The sequence below is a fragment of the Rhinolophus sinicus genome, linkage group LG07, assembly GCF_036562045.2.
Source record: "Rhinolophus sinicus isolate RSC01 linkage group LG07, ASM3656204v1, whole genome shotgun sequence".
Lineage (NCBI taxonomy): Eukaryota > Metazoa > Chordata > Mammalia > Chiroptera > Rhinolophidae > Rhinolophus > Rhinolophus sinicus.
The window spans coordinates 61,062,984-61,090,327 of NC_133757.1; the positions used below are offsets into that span (position 1 = coordinate 61,062,984).

Consider the following 27,344-nt stretch of genomic DNA (forward strand, 5'->3'; position numbering starts at 1 on the left):
AGTTAAATACTAGCCAAAAATGGTTTAGGAATGCATTTAGATGGTAAAGCTATTTTTTAAAATATTATCAGTAAAGCCAGAGTGGTGATTACATCTAGGGCAGAAGGAAAGGATTCTGGCTGGAGTGGAGCACTGGGAAGATTTTTTTTAGGGTGTTAATAGTGTCCTTTTTTTTTCTCCCTAGGTGAGGACTCTATAGGTGCCTACTTTATTCATAAAATGGTACATGTGTGTTTTATGTGCTTTTCTGTAAATACCAGGGGTGCCAAAAAAATGTACACACATGACTTGTATTCATCTTTTGTTACCAGTATATATTGAGTATTGCAATTATGATACAGCTTTTTCCTTTCTTAAAATGTGTATACATTTTTTGGCACCCTCTGTATAGTTCACAAGTTAAAAAACAAAATCAAACAAACCAAAAAAAGAGCAGAACTCCCTGTGGGGACAGAGCCCCAGAGAGTAGTTTACAGGCTCTCGGCCTCACGTGAAGGGGTACTGGCTCGGGTGGTGAATGGCCGTTGGCTGTGGCTGATTGGCCGTCGGCTGTGGCCGGTTAGCCAATTGGCCGCTGGTATAACTGCTGCGGCTACGGAGGACTGCCGAGGAGCTGAGCAGAGCCGAAGAGAGCGGAAGAGGAGGGCCGAGAGAGAGGAACAGAGGGGAGAGTGGAGAAGAGTCGTCGGTCGGTCGGTTGACAGAAAAGCGGAGGGCAGGTTGGCGTCCGATGGGTCCAGCCTCCAGTGAGACCGTGGTGGTATGGCTCCCCTACCTATGGCTCCATGGGTGTTCCTTGTTGGCCTCACCATATCCTGTGTTCTTATGTGGGGAGTGGGACCAGAGACCCCGCAGGCCGCCCCGCCTGAAAGATGGCGTGGCGAGAAGGCCTCCGCGCACGACAAATGGCGCAGCGAGCAGGGTCTCCCACACGACAAATGGCGCAGCGAGCAGGGTCTCCCGCACGACACTCCCACCCAGCTGCATCCGTGCATACACGCTCTGTTCTGTCTTGTTACTGTGGAGGAAGTGTCCCTGCTCATGGATAGGCGAGCTCTCCACCGTAGGACATTGCTCCTGTCCGGCTCTCCCCTACAGACCCCTCCCATCTACCTCCAGCTACTACTCCATCTCTCTCCTTCCCTTTAAAGCAAGCAAATACTATCAGAGGCTTGTCTACACTCACCTTGCTCTCTTCATCCCCACCATTCACCTAAACTGCTTTGTCAAGGTCCATGTCAAGGCCATGAATGGCCTCCAGTCACAGTGGTCACCTCTCAGTCTTCATCTTGCCCATCAGCATTTGGTACAGCTGACTATCCCCTTCTCTATTACACACTCTCCCCTTGGCTTTAGGGTGCCTACCCTTCCTGGTTTTGCTCATAGCTCCCTGGCTGCTCCTGCTCAGTCTCCTCTGCTTCCCACCCACACACACACACACCTTTACTCTTTTTTATTCCCCCTTCTTCTGCCTACCCCCCACCCCCACCCCCCACCTCAGCCCCCACCCCACCCATTTCACCCCCCACCCCCACCCACCTCACCCCCACCCCCCACCCCCACCCCCCCACCCCGCTCTGGTTCAAGACGTGGTTTCTCAGTCTAGTTGTGTAGGACACAGCTTCCTGGCCCTGGCCCCAGTGGATCGCCGGTAGTCAGTCGGCTGCTCACAGTAGCTCATGGCAGCTCTCCAGCCTTGTTCACAATCTTAGCTGTAGAGGGCGCAGCTCGTTGACCTAGGTGGGAATCAGCCACCTCAGTGTTAGAAGCATGGCGCTCCAACCTCCTGAGCCACCCCACCTCGGGCCCGCGCACATTTGCTCTTTTCTTTCCACATTTACTTGGAGGATGATCTCAACCAGTTCCGAGACTTTAAACACTCTCTACATGCATGACTCCCAAATCTCGATTTCTAGCCTAGCTCTCCGGTGAATTCCTGTCTCTTTTATCCAATCAGCATCTAACCAGCACCACCACTTAGAGGTCAAACATTCAGCTCTCACTGGACATGTGCAAAGGTGAGCTCCTCCTCTCCCTACCCTCAAGCCTGCCCTATCTTCAGCCTTCCCATCCCAGATAATTCCATCCTCTCTGATGTTCAGAAACTTGTGAGCTTCCCTCAAACCCAATCCAACAGCAAATCCTGTCTGCTGTAACTTCAATTTAGATTCAGAATCCAGCCACTTCCCGCCCCTCCACCACTACCACCATGGTCTCCTAATATTGCAATAGCCCCTAACTGGTCTGGGATTCCTCTCTTGTTCCCTGCAGTTTGTCCTCAACAGTAGCAGCCAAAGAGATTCAGGTAGTGTGTGTGGATCCTGTCACTCCCCCCCAGGGCCACCTCCTGACAAGGGTTTTCTCTTTACCTCTGCCTCCAGCACCCTGGCCTACTGTATTTGAGTCCCTTGAGCACACCTGTGCGCTTGCCGTTCGTTCTACCCAGAATGCTCTTCCCCAACAGATATCTGCATCAAGTTTTAATCACATAGCCTCTCATGGAAGCCTTCCCAGACTACCCTTCTTAGATTTGTGAACCTCTTTCCCAAAGTCCCTTTCCTGTTTCATTTTCCCCCTTAAATAATAAGGACTTAGTATTTAACATACTATACTTTTGAAGACCTATTATTTTGTTTAGTATCAGTCTCCGTACACCAGACTGTAAGCACCAAGCAGGGAGGCATTTTGTCGGTTTTATTCACTGCAGCACCTGCAAGTGCCTGGCACGTAGAAGGGGTCGGTCACTGTTTATTAAAAGAATAAAGATGACTTGCACACGCCGCTTAGTAAAGCGACAAGACTGAACATTTGCACCCAGATGTCTCTGACCACCTATCCTGCGAAGAAGACCCACCGGCTTACTTACCATCAAGGAAACTGACGGAGGCGGCCCTGCCCTGCGGCGGGGCAGGGAAACCACGTCCCCAGCTCGAGGCTCGCGTTCTCCCGGTTCCATACGGTGGAAATCTCTAAATCCACGTGTTAAGCCAGTGGGGTGGCGGGGCCGCGGGAAAGCGGCAGAGCGTCTTCTGCCAGAGTCCGGGACGGTGCCAGGAGTCACAGGGCACTGTAGAGGAACCAGAGGGCCAGGTCTGTCGCTGCCGCCAGGGGGCGAAAGAGCCCGCTGGGTGCATCTGGACACCCGCGGTGGGCTGAACCGCTGGCTCTGCTCCTGAGGTTGCCTTAAGTCCCAGCCTCCCACCCCTTCCTGGTACCACCACTGGAGCCGAGCAGGCGGGACTGAGCGTCCGGGACCCTCGGCCGAGGCATGGCGGAGGAACCGGGCCCAGGAAAGAGGGACCTCTGGTATTTGAGCTAAAATCTGAAGATGAGTCATTATCCAGGTAAAGGGCGGAACGGTGTCCGGGCCTGGGGCATTTGAAGGCTGGGGAGTCCTTTGAAAGAACAGACAGAAAGCCAGTGTAGCTGGATTGAGGAGAGCAAAGCTGGGAGGGCTGCTGGGAGGAGGAGGGGCTTCAGGTCTGGCTAAGAATTTGGGCTTTTTACCAAAGTTCCACTGATAGTTTTACTGTTTGTTAGCAGAGTGACACGATAAGGTTTGTCTTTTAAATCCCTCTTTCGGATAGGAAGGAGTGAGAAATGGAAGCAAAGAGTGAATCAGGGACAGCGCCAGTGGTGGCCTGGCCTAGGGGAGTGGAGGGAAATGTGGAGAGGCAGTCAGTCTATTTTGGAGTTGAAATTGATGGGACATGAGGATGAGTTGATTGCATGTGGGGTGAGGAAGAAAGAGGGAACAGACAGACCCCCAGGGTCCTGGTTTGAGCAGCTGGGGAAATGGAACTGCTGCGTGATCATGGGGGTGAGGAGTGGGAAGAGAGTTCCAGAAGGCAATGTGCGGCTAATTAAAACGTAGACACTTTGATATTTAATCAAATCTGATCCACTTCCCTAATGAAGTCACTGAGAGAAACTACTTAGCAGGGGATTTCCAGCGAAGCTGAGGATATTTTCACTCCAGCTGACTAAAACTGCTCTTGTGCCTGGTGAAGCTGGCCTCTGTTTATACTGGGCTTGGGCCTGGATAAAACGTTACAGCCAGCCTCAGTCTTGGGGAGAGGCACTTAAGGACAGGAATATAAAGGCAGCAGCGAATAAGATTGTCAAGTGTATCTGGTGATGGCAGCCCGTCATCTGCCTTCCTGTCCCTGTGCCAACATACGCCCAGCGGAAGAAGCCAACTCTGCCAGCCACTGTGCCCCAGGAAGGCAGCAGCCTCGCAGCAGCCAGTGCTGTGGGTATGAGAGTGGACAGTCGAGCCAGACTGTCTGGGTTTGTAATCCTAGCTCCAGCTCCTGTGTGGCCTTGGGCAGGTTTTTGTGCCTCAGTTTCCTTGTACAGACAATAATAATATAAATTAATAATAATAGATGGGAATAATAATACCTGTGTCATATGATTGTGGTGACGCATTTACAACAGTGCTCGGCACATTGTAAAAAATTTGCTATTTGATTAGGAAGATTGTGGTGAGGTGGGAGCAGTGAGTCCCCTGGACCAGCTCAAACTGCAGCCACAGATATCTAACAAATTTAACAGATTTTACAAGTTGTTTCTCTTTCCACACCACCTTATGTCCTGAGGAAGCCACTAGGTGGCGATGTCACACTGGCAGTTACCGCTCAGCAGAGGGATCTGGTTGGACAGGCAAACTGGGCGTCAGAATCACCGGGGTGCTTTGAAAAAACTACCAGTGAACCCGCCCCTCCCCTCCCCTGGGGGCTCAGACTCAGTCGGCCTGGGCATCAGCATTTTAAAGCGCTTCCCAGGAGATTCTAGTGCACAGCCAAAGCTGAGATCTTCTGGTCTAGGGAGAGCAGGCAAAGTGATTCGGCAGGAGCTGGGCAGGAGCTGGGGGTGGGGGTGGGGGTGCAATTTGAGAGACTGAGGAGGAGCCATCCAGGAGGTGGTTCCTGAGGTGAGAGCGAATAGAGCAGCTTGCAGCATCACTGAGACAAGGGAAGACGCAGGGTGTGGACTGCAGAGGTCAAAGGCTGCAGGGCTTGGACATGGTCCTCGGAGGTCCCCGGTGACCTTAGCAGACAGGACACTGAGCGTAAAACCAGACAATAGAGGCACCAAGGAAGATAGGAAGAGGAGAGGTGAGTAGCAGTTCATGTGTAGACAATTCCTCTTAGAAGCTTGTAGGTGGAAAGAAGAGGAGAGCAGACGCAACTGGAGGGAGATGTGGAGCCAAGGGAAGTTTGGTTTGCATTTTTCTAGGGTGGGGCCTACTGGGCATGTTAGGGTGCAGGGGAAAGCCTCCAGGAGGAAGAAGAGACAAGGGAGGGTGTGGGAGCAGGTCCCTGCACGGTGAGACAACGCAACCAAGCCCTGTGGGCTCACCTCACAGTGAGGAGAGAAGGGCGGTGCTGGGCAAGAGGGTGTGCAGAGCTGGGAGAGGACGAGGTGCCACCGTGGCTTCCCTGTCCTCCGAACACAAGAGTGGAGTGCAAGGGTCAGGGGCTGAAAGAGAAAGAAAGCCTGGAGGAAAGAAGAAATGCTCCAAATGCAGCAAAGAGGACATAGATTCCATCTCCCAGGCCCAGGTTGCTGGTCAGGGGAGACAAAAGAGGGAGGAGGGAGAGTGGAGGTGGAACAAGTGGAGCGGCTGCAAGGGGCAGGACCAGAGGGGAGCCTCGTCACTGAGGGTGGACCCTCATACCTCCTCACCTCCCCGCATACCTGGCCACCTCCCGCCCCCCAGACCCACACTACCAGGCCCAGCCAGGCCCTTCCTCCTCCTGGAAATCTTTCCACACTGCCAGAGGGATACAGGTTCTTCTTCCTGTCTGTCTCCTTATGGAGCCTTCTGGAACAAAGCTGCGTTCCTGCAGGGCCTGATAAGAATCACGGGGGTGGTGCCAGTTTTTCCTCTAAAAACACTCATTTTGTTATTGTATCCTGACAGTGAGACCCCCAATGACCTCACATGTGTATTTCTAGCACCGCTAGACAACTAAGGGGACAGATGGCTAGGGCTGGGGTGGACGGCACTGCCTCTGAACAGGACATCAGGCTGGACTTGGGGTGGGGCCCAGCAGTGGAGGATAAGGCCAGCAGCAAGAGGAGCATCAGGATAAACACCTGCTGGACACACACCTGGAGGGCAGGCACCAGCCCTCCCACACCTTACCTGGCCAATGACTAGTAAGCGGGGAGACGATTTTCAGATCACCAGGGACACAGCACTGAACCACAGCATGATAAAGTTATTTCCCTCTTAATTCTTCTCCAACTCTTTTGATTACGTCACAGGCAAAGAAAAGTACCAATGCAGAGCTAATATATTTTAAGTATAAAAATTTTAAACATGCAGATAAGTGAAGATATAACAGACATCTCTGTACCCATCCTGCAGAAATAACACACGATGCCCTTTTGCTTTGGAGGGCTTACTCTTTCCAGATAATAGAAATAAATCATTCTAGATATAGCTGAGGCGAGGCCCATCCCCTCCTTTACCCACCCCTCTCTCTCTCTCTCTCTCTCTCCTTCCCTCCTTTCTGCACTCATAGAGCCTGTGCCTTTCTTCTGAGCTTGGCCAGGCCATCACATGTCTGGGTGTTTGTAGGCACGGATGTTGGGACTGTCTGGTCTGCCATCTCGCCTGAACCAGGAGCTGTCACATCTCTAGCAGTTGCCGTGTTGCAATCTCCCTGGTTAACAGTGAGAACAGACCCAGGCCTTGGGCAGACAACAGTCTGTTTTTGCTTTTAATGTACACAGTTATTTTTTTAGTGCTTTCTGCAAATGAAAAAATAATTCTGGCTATCTATTGTTGCCTTTTAAAGTATCATTTTAAAATATGAATGTAAGAATTCTAGGAAGATGGAAGTGGGGGTGGAAGCATACTTTTGTGTCTTCCAGAATCCCCACATAAACACAAAGCAATAAGATATAAAAATCAAACCCATGGACAATATTTACGAGACAAGCCGACAAGGTATCCCCCTGTCACCACAAAATACAAATGGGTGGACAGGTCATGAGACCTGCGCAACTTGAGTATAAGTGTTGAGGGAAGCAGAAGGAAGCAGCAGGTATGTGGGCAGCAGAGGGCACTGTGCACACAGCCCCGCTTCTGAAGCCATCAGCTTGTTCTCTGTATTTATGGGTCTGTTTCTGTTCTGTTTTGTCTATTTCACTTTTTTTGTCATTTGTTTTGGTTTTTTTAGATTCCACATACAAGTGAAATCATATGGTATTTGTCTTTCTCTCTCACTTATTTCATTTAGCATAATACCTGCTAGGTCCATCTATGTTGTCACAAATGGCAAGATATCATTCTCTTTATTGCTGAATAATATTCTATTGTGTATATACTACATCTTCTTTATCAATTCATCTATTGATGGACATCCATTCATCTATTGCTTCCATATATTGGTTGTTACCAGTAATGCTGCAATGAACATAGGGGTACATACATCTTTTCTACTTAGTGTTTTTATTGTCTTCAGATAAATACCCAGAAGTGGAATAGCTGGATCATATGGCAGCTCTGTTTTTAGTTTTTTGAAGCACTTTCATACTGTTCCATAGTGGCTGCACCAATCTGCAATCCCACTAACAGACCTCAAGTGTCCTCTTATATTCAAAGCCTCGCGGGAACTTCTTATTTGTTGATTTATTGATGATAGCCATTCTGACAGGTGTGAGGTGATATCTCACTGTGGTTTTAATTTGCATTTCTCTGATGATTAGTGATGTTGAGCATCTTTTCATATGTCTCTTGGCCATTTGTATGTCCTGTTTGGAGAAACGTCTGTTCAGGTCCTCTGCCCATTTTTTTAGTTGGATTGTTTGAGTGTTTTGGTGTTAAGTTGTATGCATTCCTTATATATTTTGGATGTTGACCCCTTATTCGATGTATCATTGGCAAATATTTTCTCCCATTCAGTAGATTGTCTTTTTTGTATTGTTGATGGTTTCCTTCACTGTGCAGAAACATTTTAGTTTGATGTAGTCCCATTTGTTTATTTTTTCTTTTGTTACCCTTGCCCGAGGAGACATATCCAAAAAGATATTGCTAAGAGCAATATCAAAGAGTTTACTACCTGTATGTTCTAGGAGTTTTATGGTTTCAGGTCTTACATTTAAGTCTTTAATCCATTTTGACTTTATTCTTGTATGCGGTGTGTACAACAGTGGTCCAATTTCTTTCTGTGTGTGTGTGTGTGTGTGTGTGTGTGTGTGTGTGTGTGTGTGTATCCAGTTTTACCAATACCACTTATTGATGAGACTTTCTTTAACCCCATTGGATAGCTTTGCCTCCTTTGTCATAGATTAACTGACTATATAGTGAGGATTTATTTCTGGGCTCTCTATTCCATTTATATGTACGAGGTCTGACAATTAAGTTCGCGAATTGATTGCAATGATGTTGCCCACCTTCTTTTGATATCAGAGAGACTACTCGTTATGAATTTGAACCAACTGGACAAACAGTTAACCAAGTTTACTATTTGGAAGTGCTGAAAAGGCTGTGTAAAAAAGACGACCTGAACTCTTCGCCAACAATTCATGGCTCCTGCATCACGACAATGCACCAGCTCACACAGCACTGTCTGTGAGGGAGTTTTACCAAGTCAACAAATAACTGTATTGGAACATCCTCCCTACTCACCTGATCCGGCCCCCAATGACTTCTTTCTTTACCCGAAGATAAAGGAAATATTGAAAGGAAGACATTTTGATGACATTCAGGACATCAAGGGTAATATGACAACAGCTCTGATGACCATTCCAGAAAAAGAGTTCCAAAATTGCTTTGAAGGGTGGACTAGGCACTGGCATTGGTGCATAGCTTCCCAAGGGGAGTACTTCGAAGGTGACCGTAGTGATATTCAGCAATAAGGTCTGCAGCACTTTTTCTAGGATGAGTTTGCGAATTTAATTGTCTGACCTCATATGTGTTATGTGTGTGTGTGTGTGTGTGAGTGTACACGCGTGTGCGTGTGTGTATGTTTATGCCAGTACCATACTGTTTTGGTTGTTGTAGATTTGTGGTATAGTTTTATGTCAGGGAGTGTGATACCTCCCACTTTGTTCATTCTCAATATTTATTTGGCTATTCAGGGTCTTTTATGGCTCCATATAAATTTTAGGATTGTTTGTTCTAGTTCTAAGGAGAATGCTATGGTATTTTAATAGGAATTGCATTGAATCTGTATATTGCTTTACATGATAAGAATATCTTAACAATGTTAATTCTGCCAATCCATGAGCAAGGTATATCCTTCAATTTATTTCTGTCTTCTTTAGTGTCATAGTTTTCAGAGTACAGGTCTTTCACCTCTGGTTAAATTTATTCCTAGGTATTTTATGATTTTTGATGCAACTGGATTGTTTTCTTCATTTCTCCATCTGAATGTTCTATGAAAATGCAACAGAAAAAAATGCAACAGATTTCTGTATATTGATTCTGTATGCAGCAACTTTACTGAATTCATTTATTAGTTTTAATAGTGTTTTGATGGAGTCTTTAGGGTTTTCTATATATAGTACCATGTCATGTGCAAATAATGACGATTTTAATTCTTCCTTTCCTATTTGGATGTCTTTTACTTCTTTTTTTTTTTTTTTCGTCTGATTGCTGTGACTAGGATTTCCAATACTACTATGATGAATAGAAGTGGTGATAGTGGACAACTTTGTCCTGTTCCTGATCTTAGAGGAAAGACTTTCAGCTTTTCACCATTGAGTATGATTGTAGCTGAGGGTTTGTCATATATGGCCTTTATTATGTTGAGAGATATGTTCTTTCTATACTCATTTTGTTGAGAGTTTTTAATCATAAAAGGATGTTGAATTTTGTCAAATGCTTTTTCTACATCTATTGAGATGACCATATGGTTTTTATCCTTTATTTTGTTAATGTGATGTATCATGTTGATTGATTTACCAATTTTGAACCATTCTTGTATCCCTGGGATGAATCCCACTTGGTCACGGTATATAATCCTTTTAATGTATTATTGAACATGGATTGCTAATCTTTTGTTGAAAATTTTTGCATCTATGTTCATCAAGGATATTGGCCTGCAATTTTATTTCTTCCCTTTCTTTCTTTCTTTCTTTTTTCTTTTCTTTTTTTTTTTTTTTTTTGTTTTACATCTTTGTCTGGGTTTGATATCAGGGTAATGCTGGTTTCATAAAATGAGTTTGGATGTGCTCCTTCCTCTTCAATTGTTTGAAATAGTTTAAGGATAGGTATTAATGCTTCTTTGTTAGAATTCACCTGTGAAAGCATCCTGGACTTTTATTTGTTGGGAGTTTTTTTTGTGTGTTTTTTTTGTTTTATTATAATTTTAATATTGCTTCAATTTCATTCCTAATAATTGGCCTGTTTGGATTTTGTATTTCTTGCTGGTTCAGTCTTGGAGGGTTATATAGTTGTAGAAATTTATCCATTTCTTCTAGATTGTCAAATTTGTTGGCATAGAATTATTTGTGGTATTCTTTGATGGTTCTTTGTATTTCTGTGGTGCCAGCTGTAACTTCTCTTTCCTTTATGATTTTACCTATTTGGGCTCTCCTTTTTTCTTGATGAATCTAGCTAAATATTTGTCCATTTTATTTATCCTTTCAAAGAACCAGCTCTTAGTTTTATTGATCTTTTCTATTTTAATTTCTATTTTATTTCCACTCTGATCTCAACTATTTCTTTTCTTCTGTTTACTTTGGTTTTGTTTGTCCTCCTTTTGCTAGTTCCTTTTGTTGTATAGAGTTAGATCATTTATTTGGATTTTCCTTGTTTCTTGAGATAAGCCTGTGTACCTATGAACTTCTTAGAACTGTTTTTGCTGCATCCCATAAATTTTGAAAAGTTGTGTTTTTGTTTTCATTTGTCTCAAGGTAGTTTTTTATTTTCTCTTTGATTTATTGGTTGTTTAGTAGCATGTTTTCAGTCTCCATGTATTTGTGTTTTTTCCAGTTTTCTTCCTGTAGTTGATTTCTAGTTTCGTGCTATTATGTTTGGAAAAGATGCTCAATATAATTTCAATCTTATTGAATTTATTGAAACTTATTTTGTGGTCTAATATATTATCTGTCCTGGAGAATGTGTCATGTGCACTTGAAAGAAAAGCGTGTATCCTTCAGTTTTTGGATAAAATGTTCTATCAAGGTCTATTAAGTTGATCTGGTCAAATGTGACATTTAAGGCCATTGTTTCCTCATTAATTTTCTGTCTGAATGATCTATCTATTGATGTGAGAGAGGTATTAAAATCCCCTACTATTGTGTTGCTGTGGATTTCTCCCTTTATGTTCATTAATCATTGTTTTATATATTTAAGTGCTCCTATGTTGGGCACATAGATGTTTACAATTGTTATATCCTCTTCTGGGATTGACCCCTTTATAATTATGTAAAGTCCTTCTTTGTCTTTTTTTACACTTTGTGTTTTAAAGTTTGATATGAGTATTGCTACCCTAGCTTTCCTATTGTTTCTATTTGCACAGAATATCTTTTTCCATTTGTTCACTTTCAGTCTGTATGTGTCTTTGTTTGAAGTGAGGTTCAAGTTATACTTGTAGAATTAAGATTAAATGAGCATTAAAAGGGAGAGATTGTAGTATTAATGGCTTTATATTCTGAGAATGTAGATAGATATGGCACAAAAAATTGGAGGGGGGAGGAGAGAATTGAAAAATCATGCAAAAAAAGTTTTCACTGTTTTTAGAAATCATAACTAGTTCTGGTATTTTTTTCCTAAGACATTCTAGTTACTTTAGTTTTTTATTGAGGTATAATTAACCTGTAACACTATATTACTTTCAGGTGTACAACATAATGATTCAATATGTGTATATATTGCAAAATGATCACCACAATAAGTCTGATTAACATCCATCACCATACATAATTACAAAAACATTGTTTTACTTGTGATGAGAACTTTTTTTTTTTTTTTTTTAAGATTTTATTGGGGAAGGGGAACAGGACTTTATTGGGGAACAGTGTGTACTTCCAGGACTTTTTTTTGTTTCCAAGTCAAGTTGTTGTCCTTTCAGTCTTAGTTGTGGAGGGCGCAGCTCAGCTCCAGGTCCAGTTGCCGTTGCTAGTTGCAGGGGGCACAGCCCACCATCCCTTGCGGGAGTTGAGCCAGCAACCTTGTGGTTGAGAGGATGCGCTCCAACCAACTGAGCCATCCGGGAGCTCAGCGGCAGCACAGCTCAAGGTGCCGTGTTCAATCTTAGTTTCAGGGGGTGTTGCCCACCATCCCTTGCGGGACTCGCGGAATCAAACTGGCAACCTTGTGGTTGAGAGCCCACTGGCCCATGTGGGAATCAAATCGGCAGCCTTCGGAGTTAGGAGCACGGAGCTCCAACTGCCTGACCCACCAGGCCAGCCTAATAAGAACCTTTAAGTTCTCTCTTAGCAACTTTCAAATATGCAATACAGTATTATTAAATATAGTCACCATGCTGTTCATTATATCTCCCTGACTTATTTATTTTATAATTGTAAGTTTGGACCTTTAGACCTCTTCACTCATCTCACCCCCCCACCACTCCCTGCCTCTGATCTGTTCTCTATATCTATGAGTTTGGGGGTTTCTGTTGTTGTCTTTTTTTTTTTTTTTAGATTCCACTTATAAATGAGATCATGTGTTACTTGTCTGACTTATTTCATTTAGCATAATGCCCTCCTGTTTCATCCGTGTTGTAGCAAATGGCAAATTTTTTGTGAATGCATAATATTTACACACAAACACACCACAATTTCTTTATCCATTCATCTATCAGTGAACACTTAGGTTTCCATATCTTGGTTATTGAAAATAATGCTGCAATGAACATGGGGATACAGGTATCTTTTTGAGTTAGTGTTTGAGTTAGTTTTCTTTGGATAAATATCCAGAAGTGGAATTGCAGGATCATATGGTAGTTCAATTTTTAATTTTTTGAGGAACTTCCATACATTTTTCATAGTGGCTGTACCAATTAACATTTCCACCAACAATGCACAAGGGTCCCATTCCTCCACATCCTCACCAACATTTATTATTTCTTGTCTTTTTTATAATACTTATTCTAACAGGGATGGGGTGATACCTCATTGTGGTTTTAATTTGCATTTCCCTGAAGATTAGTGTTATTGAGCATCTTTTCATGTACCTATTGGTCATCTGTATGTCTTTTTTGGAAAAATGTCTATTCAGATCTGCGCATTTTTTTAAATTGGATTGTTTTGTTTTTTGCTACTTAGTTATATGAGTTCTTTATATATTTTAGGCATTAACCCCTTATGAGATATATGCTTTGCAAATATTTCCTCCCATTCAGTAGGTTGTCATTATATTTTGTTGATGATTTCCTTTGCTGTGCAGAAACTTTTTAGTTTAATGCAGTTTCACTTGTTCATTTTTGCTTTTGTTGCCTTTAATCTTGGTGTCAGATCCAAAAAAATCATTGCTAAGACTAATGTCAAGGAGCTTACTGCCTATGTTTTCTTCTAGGAGTTTTATGATTGGAGGTCTTACATCCAAGTCTTTCATCCATTTTCAGTTAATTTTTGTGTATGATGTAAGATAGTGTTCCACTTTCATTCTTTGGCATGTGGCTGTCCAGTTTTTCCAACACCCTTATTGAGGAGACTGTCCTTTCCCCACTGTATATTCTTCCCTGCTTTGTCATAGATTAATTAACCATATATGTGTGGGTTTATTTCTGGGATCTCTAATCTGTTTCATTGGTCTGTGTGTCTGTTTTATGACAGTACCATACTGTTTTGATTACTATAGCTTGGTAATATAGTTTGAAATTAGGAAACGTGGTGCCTTCAACTTTGTTCTTCTCTCTCAAGATTGCTTTGGCTATTTGGGTTCTTTGGTGATTCCATACAAATTTTAGGATTATTTGTTCTACCTCTGTGAAAAATGCCATTGGAATTTTGATAGGGATTACATTGAATCAGTAGATTGCTTTGGGTGGTATGGACATTTTAATAATATTAATTCTTCCAATCCATGAGCGTGGAATATCTTTCCACTTACTTGTGTCTTTTTCAATTGCTTTCATCAATATCTTATATGGTATTATTGATATTGTTATTCTGAACTTCTGTGTGCATACATTGAGATAAAACAAATGGATATTTTAATTCAGTTATTCCCTGTGTCCTTGAGAAACAAGTTTCCCAGTGTAGTAGAAAGGAGATACAGATGGAACAGAAGAGGTTAAGTAAAAACCCTATAGTTCCCCAGTTTGAATGGAATGTATCAGTATAAATTCCCAGAGTATTTTATCATGTATGTAATTTCTAGCTTTTCCCACTAAAAAGACCTAGAAACATTGATCAACCCAGAAGGCAGAAGACTTCTAACATCCCAGTTGTGGTCTTCAGTATTATTCCCCACTATAAAGAAACCAAGGCTTCGCAGAGAAATGGCTGACTCTAGTCTTGGGCAGGAAATATACAAGATGAGCTTGAAACATCTTGTCAAACCAGATAGCAAGGAAGCATTCAGACTGCTAGAGTCACATCAGAAGGACTTCAGAGTTAACCTGAAGAGGTTCCAACTGGCCAAAGATGGGCTAATTTGGACACCAATAATGATAATAAGTGCAATATATTAAAATCCACCAAACATGTTTAAATCCTTGATTTCATCATGGTATTTTTTAACTAATTCATCTTCGCAGGGTGACAAAGTAGCAATTCATTGTCTTAAAAATGGACAAATAAATGAAAAGAAACAAGCATCTATCCTGTCTTTCCTCTATGAACTGTTCAACTGGGTAGCAGATGAAGTAGGGAAGTGTCTGTTTATAAAGTTAACCCAGCTTATAAATGAAAAAGAAATTATATAATAAGAATAGTACCACCTTTTACACCCCCCCAATGAATTAATGAATGTAGGTGTTGAATATCATCTCTGCTAACATCTTAAAAAAAGAGAGACAACCAGACATTATGTGCCCCCTGCTAAAAAAAGCACATCAACACCCAGAGTCTCATCAAAAATCTTGTCACTGAGTCTGATCACCCTTCTGGATCTAATTGTCAATTTGCAGGAAATGTAGAGAACATAGAAATGTGTTGGACTGCACCATGAGAATGCAATCTGCAAAATCTAGACTGGAAAACTCTACAGAGGGAATGGCCCAGGTTCTTCCATGGATACATTGTAAGGAAAGGAAAGATGGAGAAGGAACCTACAGATTAAAAAACATGTAAAATACAAACAATATGAGCACGACTAATCTATAGTGTCCAGAGAGGCACACTTAGGTGCTCAAAACTATAAACTCAAGGAAAGTACTTTAAGAGTCAGGATACTTTTTGAAGGAGGAAGGTGGCTGAGATTGGGATAGGGCACAGGGTGGGTAGGTGGGATTTCTAGGGTGGCTGGGAAAGTAGTTTCTTGGCCTGGATGGTGGTTACAAGGGTGTTCATTTTATAATAATTCACTAAGATTCACATTTGTTTTGTGGGGGTTTTTATCTGCATATTGGAGATATGATTCATCATAAGAGCTTCCAACATCAACACGAAAGACTACAGCGGGGTCAGCCAGGTAGAAAAAGGGGAGGTTCTAAGGGACGCCAGTCACAGTTGGGTTTGGGGATGTGTCCTGGGCTACCGTGCAGAAGATTCACTGCAGGGGGCGCTGCAGGCACACTGGGAACAATGAGAGCACTGCAGCTCCGGGACCTGGTTCCAGGGGGTCCCAGGGCCTCCCAGAGGCCTGTTTCCCGCGTACAACTAGGAATGGTATGTAGTGGCAGCAGAGCTGGTGGTCAGCAGAAGCCATGCTGTGCAGGACCGGGCCCAGCCCGCTGGATACGCGTGCTCGTGGGGAGCGGAGCCTGGAGGGCCGCGGGTATCTGAGCCCTGCAGCTGATTGGTGTAGGCCCCAGAGTCCAGCGGACAGTCCCGGGCATGCAACCGAGGACCGGAGGAACCCGCTGACCGGCAGCCGGGCACAGGAGGACGGAGGCCTGGCATCCGCCAGCAGTGGGCATCCCGGGGAAGGTGCCCCACCCGTCGGGGCTGGCTGGCTTGCAGGATCCCTGTGGGCCTCTCCGTCCAGGCGTCGGCTCGCGGTCGCTCAGGGAAACCCCAGTGGACTTCCCACGCGCGGGCTCCCAGCCTGGCTCTGGGCTGTGAGCTGTTCACTCTGGGTTTGGGTAGCCTCGCCTCCCTAGCTCCCGCCCGCCACACCGCACCTTCCAGTTGGGAAGGCAGGGAGGATCCAGGTCGAGGAGCCCCGCCGCCCCCAGGCATCACGGTCGCCCAGACGGGCCAGGGCTGATGGAGCAGGAACAGTGGAGATGGGGCTCGGGGCTGATGGGCTTCCCTAGAGACCATGAGAGGAGGCTCGGTCCAGCTTCCTTTCTCTACCTACCCACTTCGGGGATTGGGAGACTGAGGCCACAGGCGTGCTGGGGGGCGCGGTGCCTCCAAAGGCCGTTTCCATCTGTCCTTAGTGAAGCCGCGGGGCAGAGAGCGCGCCCAGTGTCTCTCCTCCCACCTGCTTACCCAAGGTGACACCCTCGAACCCTGTCCCTGCCTCACCCACCCCAGGGTGTTGGCGAGACACCGTGAGAGGACAGGAAAGGACAGAGGACAAGCGCGAGGTAGAAGGCCGCCCTCTGGACCACCAGCCCCAGCCTCCTGTTTGGGCAGCGCGCCCCTTCCGGGGCCTCCGATCCCATCGCTGGAGAGCAGGAGCTATGCGGAGGAGTTGGCTGGGGTCAGCGACGGGGTTCCCACCGCAGCCTGCCAGGATAGAGACGCGCCTGGGGACAGGCGCAGGACTGGGAGTCACCAAGGGCCACCGTCCGCACTCCCCCTGCTCCTTGACAGGTTTGGGCTGGTCTTGGGGGCAGAAGGGCGAGTCAGCCGGGCTGGGCTATCCTCAGAAGAGGTTACAGCACGGGGCGGGCCCATGGGAAGGAGGAGCCCCAGTGGCCCTGAGCAGCCCAGTGCCTTAGAACACGAACAGGCCCGACCCGATCCTCAGCCTCTCCCCATCCCACCCATGACGTCCTTGAACGCCACATCCTCTCCTTCCTTCTTCTGTTTGGACCTCTGTCCTCAACTATCTTCTGTGCCCATCCTCAAAGGACATCTCTGCACTCCCAGGACTGCCGCTCCCCGCTGACTGCCTTCCAGAGCCCTCCCTCCACCGCCTCCCGCCGCAGACTCAGTTACTGGGCGGGCGTCGGGTGTGGTTCTAGGAGCTTGGGAGAGGCAGACGCTGAACCTTGTCATCTGTGGCCTCCAAACAACCGGGGAGATAGCAGAAACTGGCACATCTATCTACTTATATGTCAGCTGGTGACAAGTGCCTAGAGAACAAGTTAATCTGGGTAAGGGGTAAAGAGAGAGGCGTGAGGGCGGTGACAGATTTTTCATTATGTTTCTACCTTGTGAATGTTGGACTAGTAGGTACATCTCTTTCTACCGGTATTACAAATATTTTGAAGAGAAAATATTTCAAAATAAACGACAATAAGTCGATGAGGTCGTCAATACATACATTTACATAAAAAAAAATAGCAAAACTTTCTTTATAAAACGATTTCAAGGCCAGAAGACATTCCAATGGTTATGCTGAGAAGGGGAGTCAGATTAGGAAAGGGTCATTGGGACTCCAGCTTTATCACTGTGGTTTTTATTTTTACTAAAGAAAAAAAAAGAGAATGTATTTTATGCAATTTGTGAAACTGTGAGTCCAGTAAGGAAACCTGAAAAGAAAAAAGGAAAAAGCATTTTTCCTGGAGAGGAATCCCTGAGAACTGCAGGCGGCTGTCATACCCACAGATGCGTTTAAGGAAAGGGGCATGGGCGGAACCTTCCTGGTAAGTGGCAGCTCCACTGACTGGCCAAAGCCAGGTGCTCACAGGGGCCTTCTGAAGTGAGGACAGAGCAGGCAATAGATGGAGCAGAGGAACAGCAGGAAGGAAGTGACAGAAAACATCAGAACTGTGGGAATAGCAGGACCGCTGGCAGGAGAGGAATGCATATGTGCTTCTGAGGGCTGGTTACCACCACTGAGAAGTGTCCTGACTTCCTCTTGTCTCTGTCCCTAAGGGGTTGCTGTTTTTAGCCTGAGAGGATCTAAGGAGCATAGCCCAGCAGATGGAGTGAAGAGCCGGACCAGAGTGTGAAGAGCCAGTACAGTTCTGTTGCAGTTTGGGCCACTTGCAGCTGAGAGGAGGGATAAGTTAGAGAGGCAATAAGAACAAATCACGTGGGTCCTCGAATGTCAAGGTAAGATGTTCAGACTTCCAGAGGGGGTGGGCAACCATGGCCAGTTGTTAGGTAGGACGGGGCAGTTTCAAAGCTGACTTCAGACTGATGCATCTAGAAGTTAGGGAAGATGGTTTGCCTAAAGATGAGCCTGCAGACTGATAGGCACCAGCATAGAAGCCCTAGTGGGACATGAGAAGGATCTGAATGAGGTGGTAGGGATGAAAAAGCAGGGGTCAGTGTGACAGATGCTGTGGAGGCCATCATCATAGGGACTAGTATGGGAGGAGATATGGGAAGGGGTGTTTTCTGTTAGGGTAGAAATGAAGCGGAGCTGGGCCTCATGGAAACAAAGCTGGGACCTGGAAATCATTAAGATCAGAGGAGGCGCCCCTTTACATGTGTGTGGGGTCCATGTCTCTCCTGTCTGTGATTACCCTCTGCTCCATAGTTTCAGGTTTCTGCTCCCTGTGACTTCATCCTGTAGTGATCCAGGGTTGCCATGGCACCAATTCTGACCTATAATCTCTGTGACCTGGAAGTTCCCACCCTCCACACTTCTGAACACAGTTTGTGGTCTTGACATTGGAATACTTGGCCAGCATTAGTCCATGTGCACATAGGGTCATGTATCTTGGTGAGGTCACCCAGGCCTGCCCCTTCCTGAGCTTTGGCAAAACAGATTAGGTGAGCAATTGAATGACATGTCTGGTAGAAATGCCAAAGAGAAACAATCAAAGACAACAGCAGGGACAATCCATCTTACTGGAAAATGTTGCTACATTTTGCTGAGGGGAAAACATAAGGGGGAGCATTTGATGAAGTTCAACACCAGGTCTTAACATAAAAATATATCAGATATATTGTCAATGGGGAAATATTAAGATTCCTTTAAAACTAGAAATAAAGGATAACCACAATCACCACCTCTATTCAATGTTATATTGGTGATCCTAGCCAGTGCAGTAAAAGAAAAAAAAGAAAACGACTGTCTAAAAAAATGGAAAAGCAGAAACAAAACTGTTTTTATACAGGTGATATTATTGTCTAATAGAAAACCAAAGAAATCTATGAAAAGTTTATTGTATTAATAAGAGCCTATATAAAATTCAATTACATTTCTATATAGCAACGACACTTAGAAAACATAATCTTAAAAATAATACCATTTCATTTCCAACAAAATGGACGGACCTAGAGGATATTATGCTAAGTGAAATAAGACTGAAAAAGGCAAATACCATATGATCTCACTTATATGTGGAATCTAAAGAACAGAATAAATGAGCAAACAAAACAGAAATAGTCTCAGAGATATGGAGAAAAAACTGATGGTTGCTAAATGGGAGTGGGGTTGGTAGATGGGTGAGGTGGTGAAGGGATTAGGAAGTACAAATTAGTAGTCACAAAGTTATCATTGGGATGTGAAATACAGTATGGGGAATATAGTCAATAATGTTGTAAAGATTATGTATGGTGCCAGATGGGTAGTGAACTTATTAGAAGTGATGGGGGATCACTTCATATATTGTAGATGCCTGATCACTGTGCTGTACACCTGAAGCTGATATAGAGTAATATTGAATGCCTACTATTATTATATATATATATATATATATATATATATATATATATATATATATATATGGTCACGGGATGTAAAGTGCTGCATAGGGAATATAGTCAGTGGTATTGTAACAGCTATATATGATATCAGAAGCGTGGTAGACTTGATGGGGTTATCACTTTGTGAGGGGTGTAAACATCTAATCATTATGTTGTTTTGTACATCTGAAACTAATAAAATAAATAAATTAATAAAATTAATTTTAAAATAATACCATTTCCATTTCCATTAGGAACAAAAAAAAATACAGGATATCTATGGAAAAACCTTACAAAAGATGTGCAACACCAGTATGGAAAAATTTAAAGCCTCTATTATAATACATAAAGACTTTATAAAAAATATAGGCATATACCATCTTCTTAGGAAAACTCATTATTGAAAGAGGTCAGTTTTTCCCAAAATGACTATTTATGGAATCAGTATAATTCTAAACAAAACCCCAATAGAGTCTTTTGAGAAACTTGAAAAGCAGATTCTGTCATTTGTCTGGAAAAACAAAGGCCTAACAAAAGTCCAGTTACCAAGACAGAGGGAGGAGGAGAATGAAGGACCTGCTTTACCAGATATCAATATTTATTATAAAGCTCCTGTAGTTAAAACAGTCTAGTGTTGGCAGGATGAATGATAGACTAATGGAACAGAACAGAGAGCCCAGAAACAGCCTCAGAAGAATATGAATCCTTGACATACGACAGAGGTGATGCTGAACACCGTATTCATTCCCGATTGCTACTACAACAAATCACTACAAACTTACTGGCTTACAGCAACACAAATTTACTATCATACAGTTCTGCAAGTCAGAATTCTGAAGTGTGTCCAAAGAGCTGTATTCCTTTTGGAGGCTCTAGGGAAGAATCCGTTGCTAAGCCTTTTCCAGGTTCCAGAGGCTGCGTACATTCCTTGGCTCGTGATCCTTTGCTCTATCTTCAAAGTGTATCACTCAAGTCTCTGACCTCTGCTTCTGTCCTATATTTCTCTGACTCCACGTCTGCTTCTCCCTCTTAAGAGGACCCTTGTGATTACACTGGGCTCACACACATAATCCAAGATAGTCTTCCCTTCCCAAGATCCTTAACTTCATCATACCTGCAAATTTCCTTTTGCCATCGAAGGTAACATAGTCACAGGTTCCCAAGGACTCATTAGTGGACATCTTTGGGGAACCATTATTCAGCCTACCATAAAGACCTATCTACAGAAAGGATAGAAATGGTGCTGGGACAATTGGTTATCCATATGAAAAAATGAATTTGGTATTTGTAACGCAAACATCAATTACAAAAGGATCAAATACTTAAATGTGAAAAGCAAAGAAGATAATATGGGAGAATGTATCAACTTGGGTAGAAAAAGATTTATTAGACAATATAGAAAAGTTCTAATCACAAAAGAAAAGGTTAATAAATGCAACTACATTAAAATTAAGAACTTCTGTTTATTAAAAGATGCTGTAAAGAAAGTGAAAACCCAGGCCACAAATTAGGAGAAGATATCCACAACACGTTGGTTAAAGATATAACCAACAAAGGAATAGTATTCAGAACAAATAAATAACAATAAGAAAAAGGTAAAAAAAAGAAAAAGAATGGAAAAATGAACGAAAGACCAGTGGTTCATAAATATGCTCCAGTTCACTAGTAGTGAGGAAAATGGAAATCAGGATGACAGTAAGATGCCATTTTATACCTACCAAATTGGAAAAAAAAATTTAATAGTTCAAAGGGTTGGTGGGAACATAGGGCGATGGAGTCACCTTTACTGCAGGTGGGAACATAAATTGATACAATCACTTTGGAAAACAATTTGACATTATTTTGTAAATCTGAATATGCACATATCCCATGAGTTGGACATTCGACTCCTAGGTCCATACACTAGAGGAACTCTTGCACAGGTGCATGAGGAGATATTTGCAAGATGGATCATTCTTTGAATTTTAAAAAAAATACAGAGAACAGCCCATATTTCCATGGATGGGCTAATGCATAAACTGAAAAATTCATGTAATGGAACATCATTGAGCTTTGAAAATGGATGACCTATAACCACATGCAACAATAAAGATGAATCTCGGAAACACAAAGTGAGTGGGGAAAAAAGCCTCAGAAGACAACACACAGTAAGACACTATTTTTATAAATCTCAGAAAGAAGCAAAACTGAACAACATGTTGACAGATGTATTCATATTAGGTGACTCTGTTTTAAAAAGCAGAAGAACGATAATCACAAAATTCAAGGCAGTAGGGGCAGCCGGATGGCTCAGCTGGTTAGAGCGCAAGCTCTGAACAACGGGGTTGCTGGTTTGATTCCCCCATGGGCCAGTGAGCTGCGCTTTCCACAACTAGATTGAAGACAACGAGCTGCCACTGAGCTGCCAAGGGCAGCTGGATGACACAGTTGGTTAGAGCGCAAGCTCTTAACGACAAGGTTGCCAGTTTAATTCCCACATGGGAGAGTGGGCTGTGCCCCCTGCAACTAAGATTGAAAACAGCGACTGGAAGCTGAGCTGTGCCCTCCACAACTAGACTGAAGGACAACGACTTGATTTGGAGCTGATGGGCCCTGGAGAAACACACTGTTCCCCAATATTCCCCAATAAAATAAAATATAAAATTAAATTAAATTAAATTAAAATGTTAACCTTTAAAAAAACAAATTCAAGGCAGTAATTATCTCTGAGGGAGTGAGGTGGGGAGAGGGAGTAAGTTGGCTTAGGGAGGGGCCTGCTGCTCCAAAGCAGGGGTCAGGTTCTAGAGCTGAAGTTTTGGGTAGGTTTGCAGGTATTCATTTTATTATCATTATAACTTACATTTACATTATATATTTTTAAAGATAAATCTTGGTTCATTAAAATTAAGCGCTCACATTAAGCAAAAGACATCATTAGTAGACAAGCACATGACTGGGCGAATAGATTCACAATACATATATCTGACAAAAGAATACCTACATATCAATAACAAAAGGACAAACAACTCAATTAGAAAATTGGCAAAAGGCATTAAATAGGCATTTCATAAAGATGATATCTAAATGACCAATAAGCACACGAAAAAGTCCTCAACTTTATCATTCATTGGAGAAATGCAAATTAAAACCTCACTGAGATACCATACCTGCCAGACAGGGCAGCAAAAATGTAAAAGACTGAGAATAGTAAGTGCTGACAAGGACGTGGAGCACCTGGAAATAGTCGTTAACTACTGAAGTTAATGCGATGATGCACCAATTTCACTCCCAGATATTTCCCCAAGAGAAATGAATGCATAGGTCCACAAAAGACATATATGAGAATAGTGACAGCTTTATTCACAATAGCCCCAAACTGGAAACAATCTACATGTTCATCAACAAGGTAAACTGTGGTGTATTCATCCAATATAGAAGAACAAAGTACTGATACAACAACATGGAAGAAGCTCCATATGTTGAGCAAATAATTCCATGTATATGAAGTTCCAGAACAGGTTAATTAATCTATTATGATAGATGTCAGAATAGTAGTTACCTGTTGGTGTGGGAAGGTGTTGCCTTGGAAGGTGCACGAGGGAAACTCCTGGGATAATGGAAATATTTTAGATCTTGATCTGAATGGTGGTTTCGTGGTGTATACATATGCAAGTATTTATACCATTGTTCAATTAAGATTTGTGTTTCTACTATATATACAGGTTATACCTTAAAAAAAAAAAAAGTCCTCTACTATTCCCTTTCAACCAGTTTTCTCCTCTCCAGCACGTCCTGTATAAGAATTCTAGAATGCTTGACATTTTTCCTGAGAAAAGCCATTTGAATCACAGTGAACAAACACAGCAAAGAAACTGAGTATTATTAGGAGCACAAAATGGCTCACAGGATAAGCAAGAAACTAGCTGACACAGTTGAAAGGAATGTATTTTGCTGATGGAATGGAGATAAGTAGAGCAGGAAAGCTGACTGCTTCATGAATTTATTTGTTTATTCAACAAACACACTTCTGAACTTCTGCCATGTGCAGACAATGTGCAAAGTTCTCCTCAAAGGATCCAGCCATCTATTTACCCCTCTGCCACAGAACTGGCTTGATCTGCTCCTTCATAGTGACTCTGTTTTCTATTTCTTTCCCTCTGTACCTGCCTCATTCTCTCACCTTTTCACCCTTTTCTCTGTGGATCTTTTGTATCTCATGAGTTTAACTTACTTGGATTCAACCTTGCATATGAATCTAGGCTGTTCCTACTAAGTGTCTCAGTCAGCTATAGCTGTGTAACAATGTGCACCAAAACTTAGTAGCTTCAAACCACAGTCATTTCATCACTCATGATTCTGGGGGTCAGGAATTTGAGCAGGGCTCAGTGGGCATGGCTCTCCTCCACCTGGTATCATTTAGGGCTTCCCGCTTCTTAACATGCCAGCTCATTAGGAATTTAACACATCATCTCCTTTCCCACTGAGCTCTTAAAAAACTGTCAGATAATGGCTGCCACAATCCCCAATACAAACACAAACAAATGCTAAACCAGGGCCTTTGTCTTTGCACCCACATCAGTCGTCCTCTGTGTTTGGAAGAAAACAGGCTTAAGGAAATGCACAGAGATATTGTCCATCCTACCATTATGAGACTAAGAGTGGTCTAAAGATATTTTCTTTCTTTTAGGAAAGGAAAGGAAACTCTTGGGTAAACCCCAGGCTGGACAATTAAGTCAGTTCCTTCTTTTGACACTGTTCCCCACTACACCCATCTGCTTCCTGGATTTCTCATTCAGGCTAGATCTTTGCAAAACTGAAGCATTAGTACAATGTAGGTGGAGCAAAACAGAAATAAATGTCCAAGACTGCACTGATCAAATACATCTATCAGCCTTCTGACCCAGTACATTATTTCTGGGCACACCCAAGCGAGCTCAGACAGGAAATTCCTGTGCCCTTTAGAGCTTGCAGGGGCAGGGAGCATTGCTGTTACAGGGCAGGCTTGGAGAATTGGGTTACAGCTCTGAGTTAGCCCTTATCTGCTACCAGGGAATCTGGTCTTCTCCACATCGCAGTTCCTACATCTGTCGGGGTGACAATTAATGCAAGTGCACTTAAAGCCCCTAGCACCATACAGATAGCATTTGATAGGTGTTGAGTAGACATTGGCTTCTGTTGGGACAACTAGAGAGGCCCAGCCCTGCAGATGGCTGGCTATGTCCAGCTACTTTATCAGCCATCATGGAAGCAGGCCCTGGTAGGCTGTCCCCACTCAGCACTGCCCCCTGCAAAGGGGTTGTCCATTTTTCTACCAAAGGAGGCTGTATGTACACATTTGTGGCTCACTCCCGGTATGTGTATCACTATCAAGTCATTTCACTACGTAGGAGATTTGACGAAAATGCCATTGTATTATTTTGATGTGTAGAAGATATCTACATGCTGTATCACAGCCTGTACTCATTAACTTTCAGGCAAGGCCCAAGGTAAACCTTTTTTTTTCTTTTTAACTTCACACTGCCTTAAAAATTAGTTAAGAGTTAGCTTGTTCACACTCTATGAACTTTTTTCTTTTTTAAAAAATAGTTTCAGGTGTACAAAACAACATAGTGATTACACACTTATATACCTCACAAAATGATAACCTCAATAAGTCTAATACCCATCTGACACTTATGTAGTTATTACAATATTATTGACTACATTCCAGAGGCTATACTTTTTAACATAGAACTGGAACCCCAAAACTGGAACATCAGCTCTTCTGGACATACCTACAAACTGAAGGCTGTGTTGGGCACATCCTAGGTGCTCAGTAAAGGTTAGTAATTTATATTAAAACATCATCCTAGATTGGAGAGGAAAGGTGAGGCAGTAGCTGGAAAAATAACAGGTGCCTAAGGAAGATGACTTGCTTAACTCCATTTTGATTTCTCTTGTATGTGATTTTGATATGTCACTTACTCCTAAAACCCTAAAAATAAATGTTGTATTTAAAATTAGCCCACTTAAACTATTTCTGGCTAGACATGGTAGACTGTGCAGCCATTCATGCTCACCATTTTAGAAACTGTTCAGTGATCCAAAGTCAAAGGCAGGATGTGGTTTATACAGGGTCTGGCATATATATACAGTGAATGTTTAGAGCAGGTGAGCTATTTTTATGTGCTTAAGCAATATGTGCTTAGGTAATATTTGCTTTGGATTGTTTTATTTTCTCTGATATGTTATATGGCTTGAGTACTGACAACTACAATACTGAAACCCTGAAAGTTTATTTTTTATTAGTTCAGTTTAGGCACCAAAAATTATTTGATGCTTCACATGGCTAATCAGGCAAGAATTCATGCACAAGTACTTCAGAAACTGTTCCACGGTCTACAGGTTCAACTCAGGATATGGTTTCCACGCTGAAGCCAGACCCAGCTGCCACTCACTTCACTTTTATAATTTGAGTTTCATCTCTTTCAAAGTAATATGTGTATGTACTTTAAAAAGTCAAAAGTTTTACAATAAAAAAGCTTACAATGAAAAATCATGGTTCCCTTGGCTCTTCTCCAACCTACCTCAGTCCTATTCTCCAGAAGCACCCACTTCTAGCTCTTTGAGGTAACAGGTCCTTCTGCCTGTTACTTCCATATTTCTAAATAATTACACTGCTATTTCCTGATTTTTCCATTGACTGGGTACCCTAGAAGTCTAGGACTTCTCTCTCTTATGTTTCCCCCTACATATATACTTGTTCCCCCAACATATAGCTACATCACAAGTTTTGGTGTAATCAGTATCAGTACTCAGCAGTCAGTATTACAGCTATGTAAATATTACTCCCGTATATACTACTCGTGTACTGTGATTGCATTTCTTTTGTGCCACTTTTTGTTACCTCTAAGTTACCAATTTGCTCAGCTTTCTAAGTACCTATCTCTAATTTATCCACAATTGTCAACTGATGTGTCAATTACTTCTCAAAACATTCAAACCAATGAGGTATCCTATCAGCTTAATTTTTTTCTTAACTATGTCCCTCCTGGAATCATCCTCCTTCTAATTACTCTCTTCCTCAGAACTTTAAACAGTTTCTTCCTTGCTGTAAAACATCAAAATTTATTTTAGAAATTGGTCGAGGTAAAAATAAAAAGTTATTTAAGCTCATTTTATCAGGATCATGAGTAATCAAACGAATAAGTTTTGCTTCCTGCCCCCGACAAACTCAGTCCAGACTGGGAAACCGATGAAACGCAAAGACGCGAGAACACTTAGGAGTACAGATGCAGGGCCGATGAACATGGGTGCTGGGACCCCTGCCTGCCTTTGGAATCAGGCAGACCTGGGTTTGAATCCTGCTTCCACCCCTTGAGGGACCCAACCTCCTGAAGCCTCGATTTCTCTGTGAAAGACAGACACCACTTCCTTCCAGGATGTTGCAGAGATTCTGTCAAAGAAGAGACGTGAGAAAGCACCTAACGCCATATTGGACCCTTCAAATGGCACCTTCCAACGTCAGCAGTTGCAGTCACAGAAATACTCTC

At 43.0% G+C, this 27,344-nt stretch overlaps 1 long non-coding RNA gene across 1 annotated transcript; it reads left to right on the forward strand.

Annotated features, from left to right (window-relative positions):
- The first annotated feature begins 3,160 nt into the window (after positions 1 to 3,160).
- Positions 3,161 to 26,650, forward strand: LOC141572807 (uncharacterized). The gene is made up of 3 exons (XR_012498297.1): positions 3,161 to 3,344; positions 18,070 to 18,249; positions 26,101 to 26,650. It is a non-coding gene; the product is annotated as an uncharacterized LOC141572807 (long non-coding RNA).
- Positions 26,651 to 27,344: the final 694 nt, after the last annotated feature.